Source organism: Myotis brandtii, unplaced genomic scaffold (genome assembly GCF_000412655.1).
Source record: "Myotis brandtii unplaced genomic scaffold, ASM41265v1 scaffold149, whole genome shotgun sequence".
Classification (NCBI taxonomy): Eukaryota; Metazoa; Chordata; class Mammalia; order Chiroptera; family Vespertilionidae; genus Myotis; species Myotis brandtii.
This window is the reverse complement of record NW_005355385.1, coordinates 1,223,442-1,234,167: the sequence shown is the minus strand read 5'-3', so window position 1 is coordinate 1,234,167 and position 10,726 is coordinate 1,223,442. Positions and strand designations below refer to the sequence as shown.

General features: G+C 38.7%; 1 protein-coding gene across 1 annotated transcript in view; it reads right to left on the bottom strand.

The window, feature by feature from the left end:
- Positions 1 to 10,715, bottom strand: part of KDM4C (lysine (K)-specific demethylase 4C) — a 335,517-nt gene extending 324,802 nt beyond the window's left edge. Inside the window, exon 1 of the mRNA XM_014535707.1 lies at positions 10,698 to 10,715. The gene's annotated coding sequence lies outside the window, so the exon portion shown is untranslated. The remainder of the gene's footprint in view (positions 1 to 10,697) is intronic.
- Between the last annotated feature and the right edge of the window lie 11 nt (positions 10,716 to 10,726).

Sequence of the window (10,726 nt, the reverse complement as noted above, 5' to 3'; positions counted from 1 at the left end):
GAACCGACCACCCTTGAGTCCGCAGGCTGACGCTCTATCCACTGAGCCAAACCGGTTAGGGCTGGAGTCATTTTTTTGTTTGTCACAAGAGGATTTCTATGCCTCTTGCACACCCCCTACTGGGAATGTGCCTGCAAATATATGCCCTTGACTGGAATAGAACCTGGGACCCTTGAGTCCGCAGGCTGACGCTCTATCCACTGAGCCAAACCGGTTAGGGCTGGAGTCATTTTTTTGTTTGTCACAAGTGGAGGATTTCTAGTGGCATCTAGTGTGTTAGGGACAGGGATGCTGCTTAACGCGTAAAATGCAGAGGAAACAACACCCACAACAAAGAATTCTCCAGTTCTAAATGTCAATAGTGCAGAGGTTCTCTGGGATCTAGAGAAACTCTAGCATAAGTTCAATATATTCACATACAATAATGTTCATGTTATTTGTAACATTTTTGTAACAGCTGAAAACAATTCAAATGTCTATCTACAGGAGAATCAATATATAAATCAGAGTATATTCACACAATGAAATATTATATAGCAGTGAAAATTAACAAACCAAAGCTACTCTCAACAACATGGATAAACCTCAGAAAGTTCAATCTTAGAATGCTCAAAGCAAATTTCCACTTTTACAAATCTAAAAAATAAAATTTAGCCCTGACTGGGCAGTTCGATTGGTTAGAATGTCATCCCCAATAGGCTAAGGTTGAGGGTTCTATCCCCGGTCAGGGCATATGCACACATATAAGAATCAACCAATGAATGCATAAGCGCTATAACAAACCAATATCTATCTATCTATCTATCTCTCTCTCTCTCTCTCTCTCTCTCTCATATCAAATTTAAAAATTGATAGATAAATAATAAAAGTAAAATTTGACTGCTCTTTAAGAATAAATGCATACAAAATAAATGTGGATCCCAAGAAGATTCATTTGATGTGAAGGCTGCAGAGATGGACTCCCAATAGTCCAACCAAGGGCCCAAATTTTATGAATAATAGGAATCTAGCAGCCATTTGCTGACAGGAGCTCCTCAAGTAATCTGTATACCGGAAAGAACTAGAGACTGAACTCTTTGCTTCCTGCTTGTTTAATGTCTGAGTTGACCACTGAAGGGAAACTGGGTTTCATCTTTCTACCAATAGACTGAGACCCACCCCATCCAATCAGAACTACACAATTTAAACTGAACAATTTGGAAATTTCATTGCATGAAATTGAGAACTTAAGTGGGAATATTCTCTATAAAAGATGACCCTTATGTCTCAGTATAGCAAAATTTAGGTTGCTACCTGAATCTTGTCTCCAAGACTATAGAACTTTTGCTCAAGTATGTGCTTCTTATTCTTTATTACAATCTAAAATTAATTTTGTCTGAAAATATTACACCAAGAATTTTTTTAAACTTCTATGCTAAAGCCATTCTGTAATACCAAGCAAACACTCCCAGCTTTTAATTTTGGTAATTTCATATTTTTGTATATTAAATGTGCCAAAAAAGCAAGACAGATCTGCATGCCAATGAACAAACCAACATAGGAATTTAAAACATACGTTTGTTTGTTTGTTTGTTTGTTTGTTTGTTTTTATTGATTTTAGGGAGAGAGAGAAAGTGAAACATGGATTTGTTGTTCCACTTATTTATGCATTCGTTGGTTGCTTCTTGTATGTGCCCTGACCGGGGATCAAACCTTGGTATATTAGGATGAGGCTCTAACCAACTGAGCTACCTGGACAGAGATAAACTATTTTTAATTGTACTTTGTGATATTATTTTAATTGAAAAACCTATGTATGGGTTATATATTTGTATTCAAGCACTTAGTAATAATTTGCTTAGATCTCCTGTCCTTATTCTTACTCCACTATACAACCAATAACACAATTATAAATACCTATAAATTTACAGATTAAATGAACAAGCAAGTGTGGCTCTTTGGTAAAATAACTTTTATATAATCATCAATTACAACATCAACAATGGCTTTAACATTAAAAAGTAACTTGTGTAGAAAAACATTTGCACACTAGAATAAAAATCTTTTCTAACTGTATGAACTGTGCATCCTACCAATACCCTTTGATCTGGAAGGAAATATTCACATAAATGTATCATAACCAACAGGGGAAAAATGTTTACAAACAGCAGTAATTCTAAATAAATCTGTTTATCTATAAGTAGTTTGTAGAGTATTATAAAAGAAACTTCTCACACTGCAATGCAGGACAATGTCATGTCATATCTTGCCATTCAATTTTTCAAAGACACAGAGAAGGCAGTCAAAAAGAAAAAAACTCAGTAAGTATAAAAGCAGGCAGTGCTAAATCCTCTTTAGGAAGAAAGTAAAAAATTAATTATAGATATAGAAAGTACATTTAACCCAAAAGTCCCTGATAGAGAATGATCACCAGACAGAGACAGAAAAGTACCATCTTGACTTTATTTTTTATCATGCAGCAGTAAAAAAAGAAGAATCTCTTACCCTTTGAGACAGCATGGAGGGACCTGGAGTCATGCTAAGTGAAATAAGTCACTCAGAGAAAGAGAAGTATCACATGATCTCACTCATATATGGAATCTAAGTAACAAAATAAACTGATGAAGGGTGTGGATCCAGAGACTCAAGCATGGAACAGAGTGAGGAATGAACTTGTATGCATATATGCATGGCCCATGGACACAGACAATGGGGTGGTGAGGTGTTGGGGGAAAGGTAAGCTGGAGGGGGCCAACAAGGGGAAAAAGGAGACATATGTAATACTTTCAACAATAAAGAATTTAAAAATAATAATAATAAATGAAATAAAATAAATTTGAAAAAATAGAAAATACTAATTAAAAATGACCAATATTTCCTATACTGTTGGACTCTCCTTCCAAACCTATTTTTAATTTGAAGCCAAAAGTAATCGCTAAAAAAAAATTAATATCTAATCTGTATATCAATAAAACATCTAAGCAAGAAACAAAAATGCTTTAAAAGTTATGAAGAATGTAAAAATCATTCTCATTTTTTTATTTGACTTTTTAGAGAGAGAGGACAGGAAAGAACAGAGAGAGAGACAGAAAGAAGCATCAATTTGTTCCACTTTTTTTTTCTTCTGGGTTTGTTTGTTTTTAATCCTCACCCAAGGATATTTTCTCCATTGATTTCTAGAGAAAATGGAAGGGAGAGAGAAGGGGGAAAGAGAGGGAGAGAGAAACACAGATGTGAGAGAGTCACATTTATTGGTTGCCTCCCACACCCGCCCCTACTGGAGCTGGGGAACCTGCAACCAGGTATGTGCCCTTGACCAGAAATCAAACCCAAGACCTTTTGGTCCACAGGAGGATGCTTTAACCACTAAGCAAACCGGCCAGGACAGTTCCACTTTATTATGCGTTCATTGGTTGATTCTTGTATGTGCCCTGACCAGGGATTACACCTGCAACCGTGGTGTATCAGGACAACATTCTAACCAACTGAGCGCTACCTTGGCAGGGCATAAAAATCATTTTTAAAACATACAAACTTGAGGTATCTAATTGGGAAAGACTCTTATGAAAAGGCTACAAAAATAAATTCTGAACAGTTTTCAATAAATACTTTCTTTAAAAAAAACTTAATTCTCTATTAATTCCAATTTTTAGGAAAATTACACAAGAATTTGGGTCCAGAGAGGACCAAAAAAAAAAAAATGTAATCAATGCTAACTAATAATTCTAAATGAATAGAAAAAAGGATTGTTCTCCTATTACTCAGAATAATGCATAAACCTAATTTGGTTCCTAAATTCCTATTAGTATGCAATATAATTGGTAAGGACACCCACACAAAACAGCCCAAGAAAGCCATTTCAATAGTTTCAAAAACTTGCATTTCACATGATTGTGAATTGCCACTAAAAGCTTGCTGGACTTGGACTGTCTCCAGAGGCCTGGGAGGGAAGAAACACTTTCTGGCACCTGCAAGAGCTGAGTCTCCCAGGTCCTCATGCCCCAACCCACCTCACCTGCCACATTGCCCACCACATGTCCCCGCAGCCCATGGGCATGCACCCCAGGCAGGCTGCCTGGCCAGCCACACTGAACCACCCATGCACCCAGAAATTCTCCGGCACCAGGGGTGGAACCGCATCACCATCAGGTCTCCAGAGAGATAACATCTAAACTTAACTAAACCATTTAGGGCTATCAGTAATTACCCATTCTTAGTTTCAAGTATAAAAAACAAGGCCCAGCCCTAGCCAGTTTGGTTCAGTGGATAGAGCCTCTGCCTGCGGACCAAAGGGTCTCGGGTTCAATTCCAGTCAAGGGCATGTACCTTGGTTGCAGGCTCCTCCCTGGCCTGGGCCCTGGCCTGGGCCCTGGTCTGGACTCGTGCAGAAGGCAATCAATCGATGTGTTTCTCTCTCATCCATAGTTCTTTTCTTTTTTTAATATATTTTATTGATTTTTTACAGAAAGGAAGGGAGAGGGATAGAGAGTCAGAAACATCGAAGGGAGAGTAACATCGATCAGCTGCCTCCTGCACACCCCCTACTGGGGATATGCCCACAACCAAGGTACATGCCCTCGACGGCAATTGAACCTGGGACCCTTTAGTGGAGTCTGCAGGCCGATGCTCTATCCACTGAGCCAAATCGGTTAGGGCTCCATAGTTCTTTTTGTCTTTCCCTCTCTCTTCCACTCTCCCTAAAAATCAATGAGAAAATATCCTCAGATGAGGATTAACAACAAAAAAAAAATATTTTAATTAAATAAATAAATAAAAAACGAGGCCTAAAATTTGAAATATTTTGGCAGTTTAGTATGCAAACTTCTTGAAATTATTCCTAAATATTCACAATCGCATATGAGGTATCAGCTATACTTAAAATAAAATTTTAAAAAGTTGGAAAATAGTAGCCACAACCATCTGCTGGTCCTTGCTTGTTTCATTATTAACAAATGCAAAGAATACTACTTTAAAGAATTATGATAATTTGCACAACTTTAACAGCTACCTGTCCAAAAGACCAACTTGAGGGAGAGAGGTTTGCTATATTTTTATTCTATATGCAATCTTTGGCACAGTACCTCGCACAGGTATTTGCTGATGATTTATTCTCTTTAATCTTGATACCAATTCAGGGCTTCCTTGACATGCAAACAAATCTAAAAGTATTTTCAATGTCTACTAGATGACTTTAATTTTCTTCAAAATCTCAGGTATTTAAGCAAATTATAATAAATACAATCATTATACAAACACCAAGGAAAATCATAATGTTACCTAATGCTTCTCAATGACTATAAAATATGGTTTTAATAAATACAAGACCAAACCCTCACCAATATCCACAAAAATAAACTATTTAGGCCATGTTTTGTTTGATTCATAATGCTTCCATTTTCCGTGTCTTTCACTGTATGTTTCTTTCAATTTTGTTTCTAAATCCCACTATAACTAGATATTTTCCAAACTTAACAGAAAGATATCACCTAATTCATCCAAAACCTTCTCCATCCCTTCAACTCATGCCATATAGATGACCTTAATAAGGAATATTAAAACTTTCCAAATTAACAAGCAATGGGCAACCATAAGTGAATATTCATTATCAACAATCTTGAGCAGGGGAAAGAGTAAGGAAATCCTCAGCAAAAAAGATGAAAAACAAGGCTTGGTAAGCTTTTATAACTTAATCAGGAAAGGGAAAAAATCAGGCTAGGAGAAAAAGATGATCACTGTACAGTACAAGATATTACATATCATGAACGTGGAATGTACATCCCACCTGGACAGGAGTCTCCAAAACTCAGCCAATAGAAACCTGGGCTTTAGCCAACATTTTAATAACAGTGTTATTTTGCCTATTTGCAAATACATATTAATGTATAGGAAATTTGTATTTTCAACTGAGCCTTTCCTATTATAATGTAATGTTTATTCTCAAAAGAATTTTAATAAAGGCAAATTTAAATTACTATTAATCCCACCACCAAGTTAAGAGTCCAGTGTATATTTTCTAAACATGCACATTTATAAACACGTTTAAACACAATTGGGAGAACACATTGTATACAATTTTGTATGCTGCTTTGCTTTCATTAAACATAGAAGGACTTATCTAATGCTTTTAAATATTTTTGTTAGTTATGAATATCACAGCATAGTGTTCAGTTAAAATACACACTTGAGTTCTTCCAATATATAGCTACCAAAATAGATAAAAGATCAATATTTCAAGGTGGGACCAAACAGCACCACGCCTTCTGGTAAGTGAACAAATGAAAACCACAGCTCTAGGGATCAGCTCCAGTGATCATGAACTGTGACACCCTTACCCAGCCAGGCTCCTTAATTCACACATTCACAAATACTTACTGATTTGCCTTGATCCTCTTGTTTTAGGAATGTCCTTTGGTTTGTAACAAATTGAGAAAACAAAACTAATGAGTGGCCAGCCTTAAAATTCATTGACTGACCACACACCTGTAATGAGCTCAGCCAAGTAGGGTGAAAGAGTACTGGCTACTGGTGGCCCAAAGAAGCCTGGAAGACCTAAGGGAGAGCCAGGTTTAGATTTTTCTAACCCTCCTTTGAGAACAGGCTGGAACGTACCAGCAGGAGGAACTTTCTTTTAATAGGGAAGGGAGTGGTATTAATCCTTGTACTTTCCATCAGAAAAGACTGAGATATAGCTATTGTGTTTCAAAGGAGGAGGAGGGGCTAGTAGAAATGAGGCATTTTCCTTATATTGTCTTAGAGCTATGCTGTGCAAACTCAGTCTGCAGTCCTACCCAACTTAGTGGGTTATTATCTACATTTTTATATTTAATATAGAACAAAATAGAAAATATAAGAGTACAACACAGCTGGCAAAGTATTGTTTTGTGAAATTTTTGCTTCAATTTAATATGTGTGTATATGTGTTGGGTCAGAATGGGTAAAATATATTTCCTACAGTGTGCTCTGATTTTAATTTCCTTAATTTTTTCATATATGTAAAAATCATTAATTTGTACAAGTGCTTTTTGAGCACCTACAGCTAGTGCTGGTGAGACAGTGGTGTGTTGGTGTGATATAAGTAAATAAAAATACTTGACCCCTACCCTTATAGAATTCTTACATTTAGGAGTAAACAATAGAATAATCACATAAATAAGATTATAAACTGCTAAGTGTTATGGAAGGAAAAGCTCAGGAAATTAAGATATTCACTAGGGAAGCTGACTTAGATCAGGGAAGAGATGGGGTGACAGGTCAGGATTCTCTGAGGAAGTGCATTCAAGCAGAGACCAGAATGATGTAAGAAAAGGAATTAAGTGGGAAGGAAAGTCTGCCTGGCAGCAAATAGCCAAGGCCTGTACAAGAAAGAAAAGCCAGTGGGCAGAGAGGAAAAGTAGACCATCTAGAAAAGGCTTTCGGGGAGCATGAGATAGGAGTCAATAACAGGAATTTCAAATGTCCTCAGGACAATGAGAAAGATCTGATTTGCATTCTAAAAGCTCGCTGAATAGAACAGAGAAAGGAAGGAGACTGCAGAAGGTACTGAGACGTTGCCAGGTGGAGACTAGCGGACTGATCTGATATATATATTTAGGAAGCAGGCATGACAAAATTTGGTGATAGTTTGGGTGTGAAGGCTGAGGAACCATGAGGTTTCTGGGATAACTCCTGGTTACCCTAGTGGGCAATGAAATGGGATGAGATGCATGAGAAACCCCAGAGAAGCAGAGCTGAGATGAAAGATGTTCAACTTGTTTTGGGGTTTTTTGTGGGGTTTTGTACATAATTTTTTAAATATATTTTTATTGATTTCAGAGAGGAAGGGAAAGGGAGAGAGAGATGGAAACACCAATGATAAGAGAGAATCATTGATTGGCTGCCTCCTGCATGCCTCACACTGGAGATCGAGCCCACAACCCAGGCATGTGCCTTGATCTCCTGGTTCATAGGTCAACGCTTAACCACTGAGCCACTCAGGCTGGGCTGGGGTTCAACTTGTTAAGAGTTAACATGTAGCCGAAACCAGTTTGGCTCAGTGGATAGAGCGTCGGCCTATGGACTGAAGGGTCCCAGGTTCGATTCCCGTCAAGGGCATGTGCCTGGGTTGCAGGCACATCCCCAGTGGGAGGTGTGCAGGAGGCAGCTGATCGATGTTTCTCTCTCATCGATGTTTCTGACTCTCTGTCTCTCTCCCTTCCTTTCTGGAAAAAATCAATAAAATATATTTTTAAAAAAAAAGAGTTAACATGTAGAGATGCCAAATTAGTAACTGGAACTGAATGGAGATATATATTTTTAAAAAAAGGAAGTCAACACCAAAATGGTTTGATGACACATTATTCTGCTCCTTAAATACTTGCCACAGTAAAGTATCATGCAAACCTATCAGAATCTAGAATAAATTTTAAAGATTCTATGGAGCAGCAGTTCATAAATACCATAGTAACTAAAACCACTGAGTATCTGAAAATATAGAGCTACAGTGTAACTAAGCATTCAGATTCAATATACTCCTCTTTCATGAAATGGTAGGGAATCACTTCTCTACTATGTTCACTGCTATATGTTCTACATCTAAAATTTGAGGAAATGTACCCACTACTAGGCAGAATAAACCACCCAGCAAGAATAAGACAAACAGCGCATATAGCAAACAACTGTGCAAGGAAAAACTCTGTAGTACTATAAAACATACAAATATACTAGTAAGGATGTTTCTCGGGGGAGGAAAGGGAAATGAGTTATTTAGCACATATTTATTTCTCAAACCTGAATAGTATCAGATGAAAGATTCTGTTCCTTAAGAATCAGCTCAATTTCAAGACCAGAAATTCCATCCCTAGGTAACCAATGGTAAGTATCCTCACCGTTCCCAAGTAGTCCCTATATCTGACGAAGAGTCAAAATTTAATAAAAGCTTTACATTAAAGCTATAGTAAAATCTTATCTAGTTTATTAAAACAAAACAGATTAGAAATTTACAAAAAATGAAAATGTCAATTACTGCTGATTTCTCTTTTTCCTCTAAATTCTCCTGCTTCCAGATTTTCTTTTGTTTTTTTATGATTAGTTATTTTTCATTTAGGGATTTTTTAAAATATGTTTTTGTTGATTTCAGAGAGAAGAAAGGAGAGAGAGAGAGATAGAAACATCGATGAGAGAGAAACATCTATCAGCTGCCTCCTGCACACCTCCTTCCAGGGACTGAGCCTGCAACCTGGACATGTGGGCATGTGCCCTGACCGGAAATTGAACCAGTGACCTACCTCCTGGTTCATGGGTTGATGCTCAACCACTGAACCACTACAACTAGACTAAAACGTATATTTTTAACTTTAGAAAAGCAACGGATTAAAGTTTGTTAATGTGAAACAAACCTCCAATTTAAATTGCATTCATAGGGGGGACAGATGGCGATGGACATAGACTTGACTTGGGGTGGTGAACACACAATACAGTGTACAGATGTGTTGTGGAATTGTGCACCTGAAACCTGTACAATTTTACTTTTGTTTATCAGTGTCACCCAAAAAAAATTCAATAAAAAGGGAGAAAAATAAAAAAGTAAATTGCATGCAATTACCAAGTTCGTGGGGTGCTGTAAAAATTATGTGCAAATTTTACATAGCACCTTAAATTGGGGAAAAGAGAGCCTAAAAACTCTGAACCCCCATGTAATACATTCCTAAACAAAGTGGGGGATGAGGGTGGAAGGGGACTGGCAAGGAGGGAAAACTAGAATAATGATCTTAAAAGGGAACAGAGCCCTAGCTGGTTTGGCTCAGTTGGTAGAGCATCAACCTGTGGACTGAAGGGTCTCAGGTTCAATTCCTGTCAAGGGCACATGCCCAGGTTGCGGTCTTGATCCAGTAGGGGACCTGCAGGAGGCAGCCAATCAATGATTCTCTCTTATCATTGATGTTTCTATCTCTCTCTCCCTTCTCCCTTCCTCTCTGAAATCAATAAAGATACAATTTAAAGAGAGAGAGAGAGAGAGAGAGAGAGAATCAAGTGCTATAAAGTAAAAATGAACCTTGAAGAATTAAAGCCACTAATTTTCAAGCACTACCCTTCCAAATTAAATTAGTAACCGTTGCCATAGAAACAGTGAAGCAGATTTTCCCGAGATTTAAAAAAAAAAAAAAATACTGCAAATTCAAGTGGGTGAAATAGGGCAAAGTTTGGTCCGAACCTAGGTGAACAGAGCCTACCAGAAACTTTCTCGCCGAGGTAAGGGTGGGCCAACCGCAACTTCCAACCTACATTTCCCAAGCAGTGCTTCAAACACCACCCCGCGTGGTCATTTACCAAGTGCTAAAAAAAGTTTGCCCTCCCTTCTTCCGGAGGAGGAACCAGGCAAAACCCCTCCCAGCTATCGCACACAAGGAACGCCAGCCCGTGCAGCATCCGAATCGAGCCCTGCGGGTTTCATCGGCGGAGCCCCGAGCAAAAACCCAAACTCGAGCTCAGAGCCCCAGCCTGCCTGGCCTGGCTCCCTCCTCCACCCCAAGCCCCGTCCCGTGCCTGGCATTCCACGCGACCCGATCCAACTCCTAGGTAGTAAGCACCCGCTGTCTACACCGCACCGTGGTTTCGGGCACTGCAGAAATGGCCCCGTGCCGGAAAAACCAATAGGACACAACCGCGGGGGCTGGGGAGGTACCCCAGAGCCAGGCTAGCTGCCTGCGACCGGGCGCTCCGGGGAGGAGCCCCATCCTCACCCCGCGGCGGTGACAGTCCCCGCGAAGAG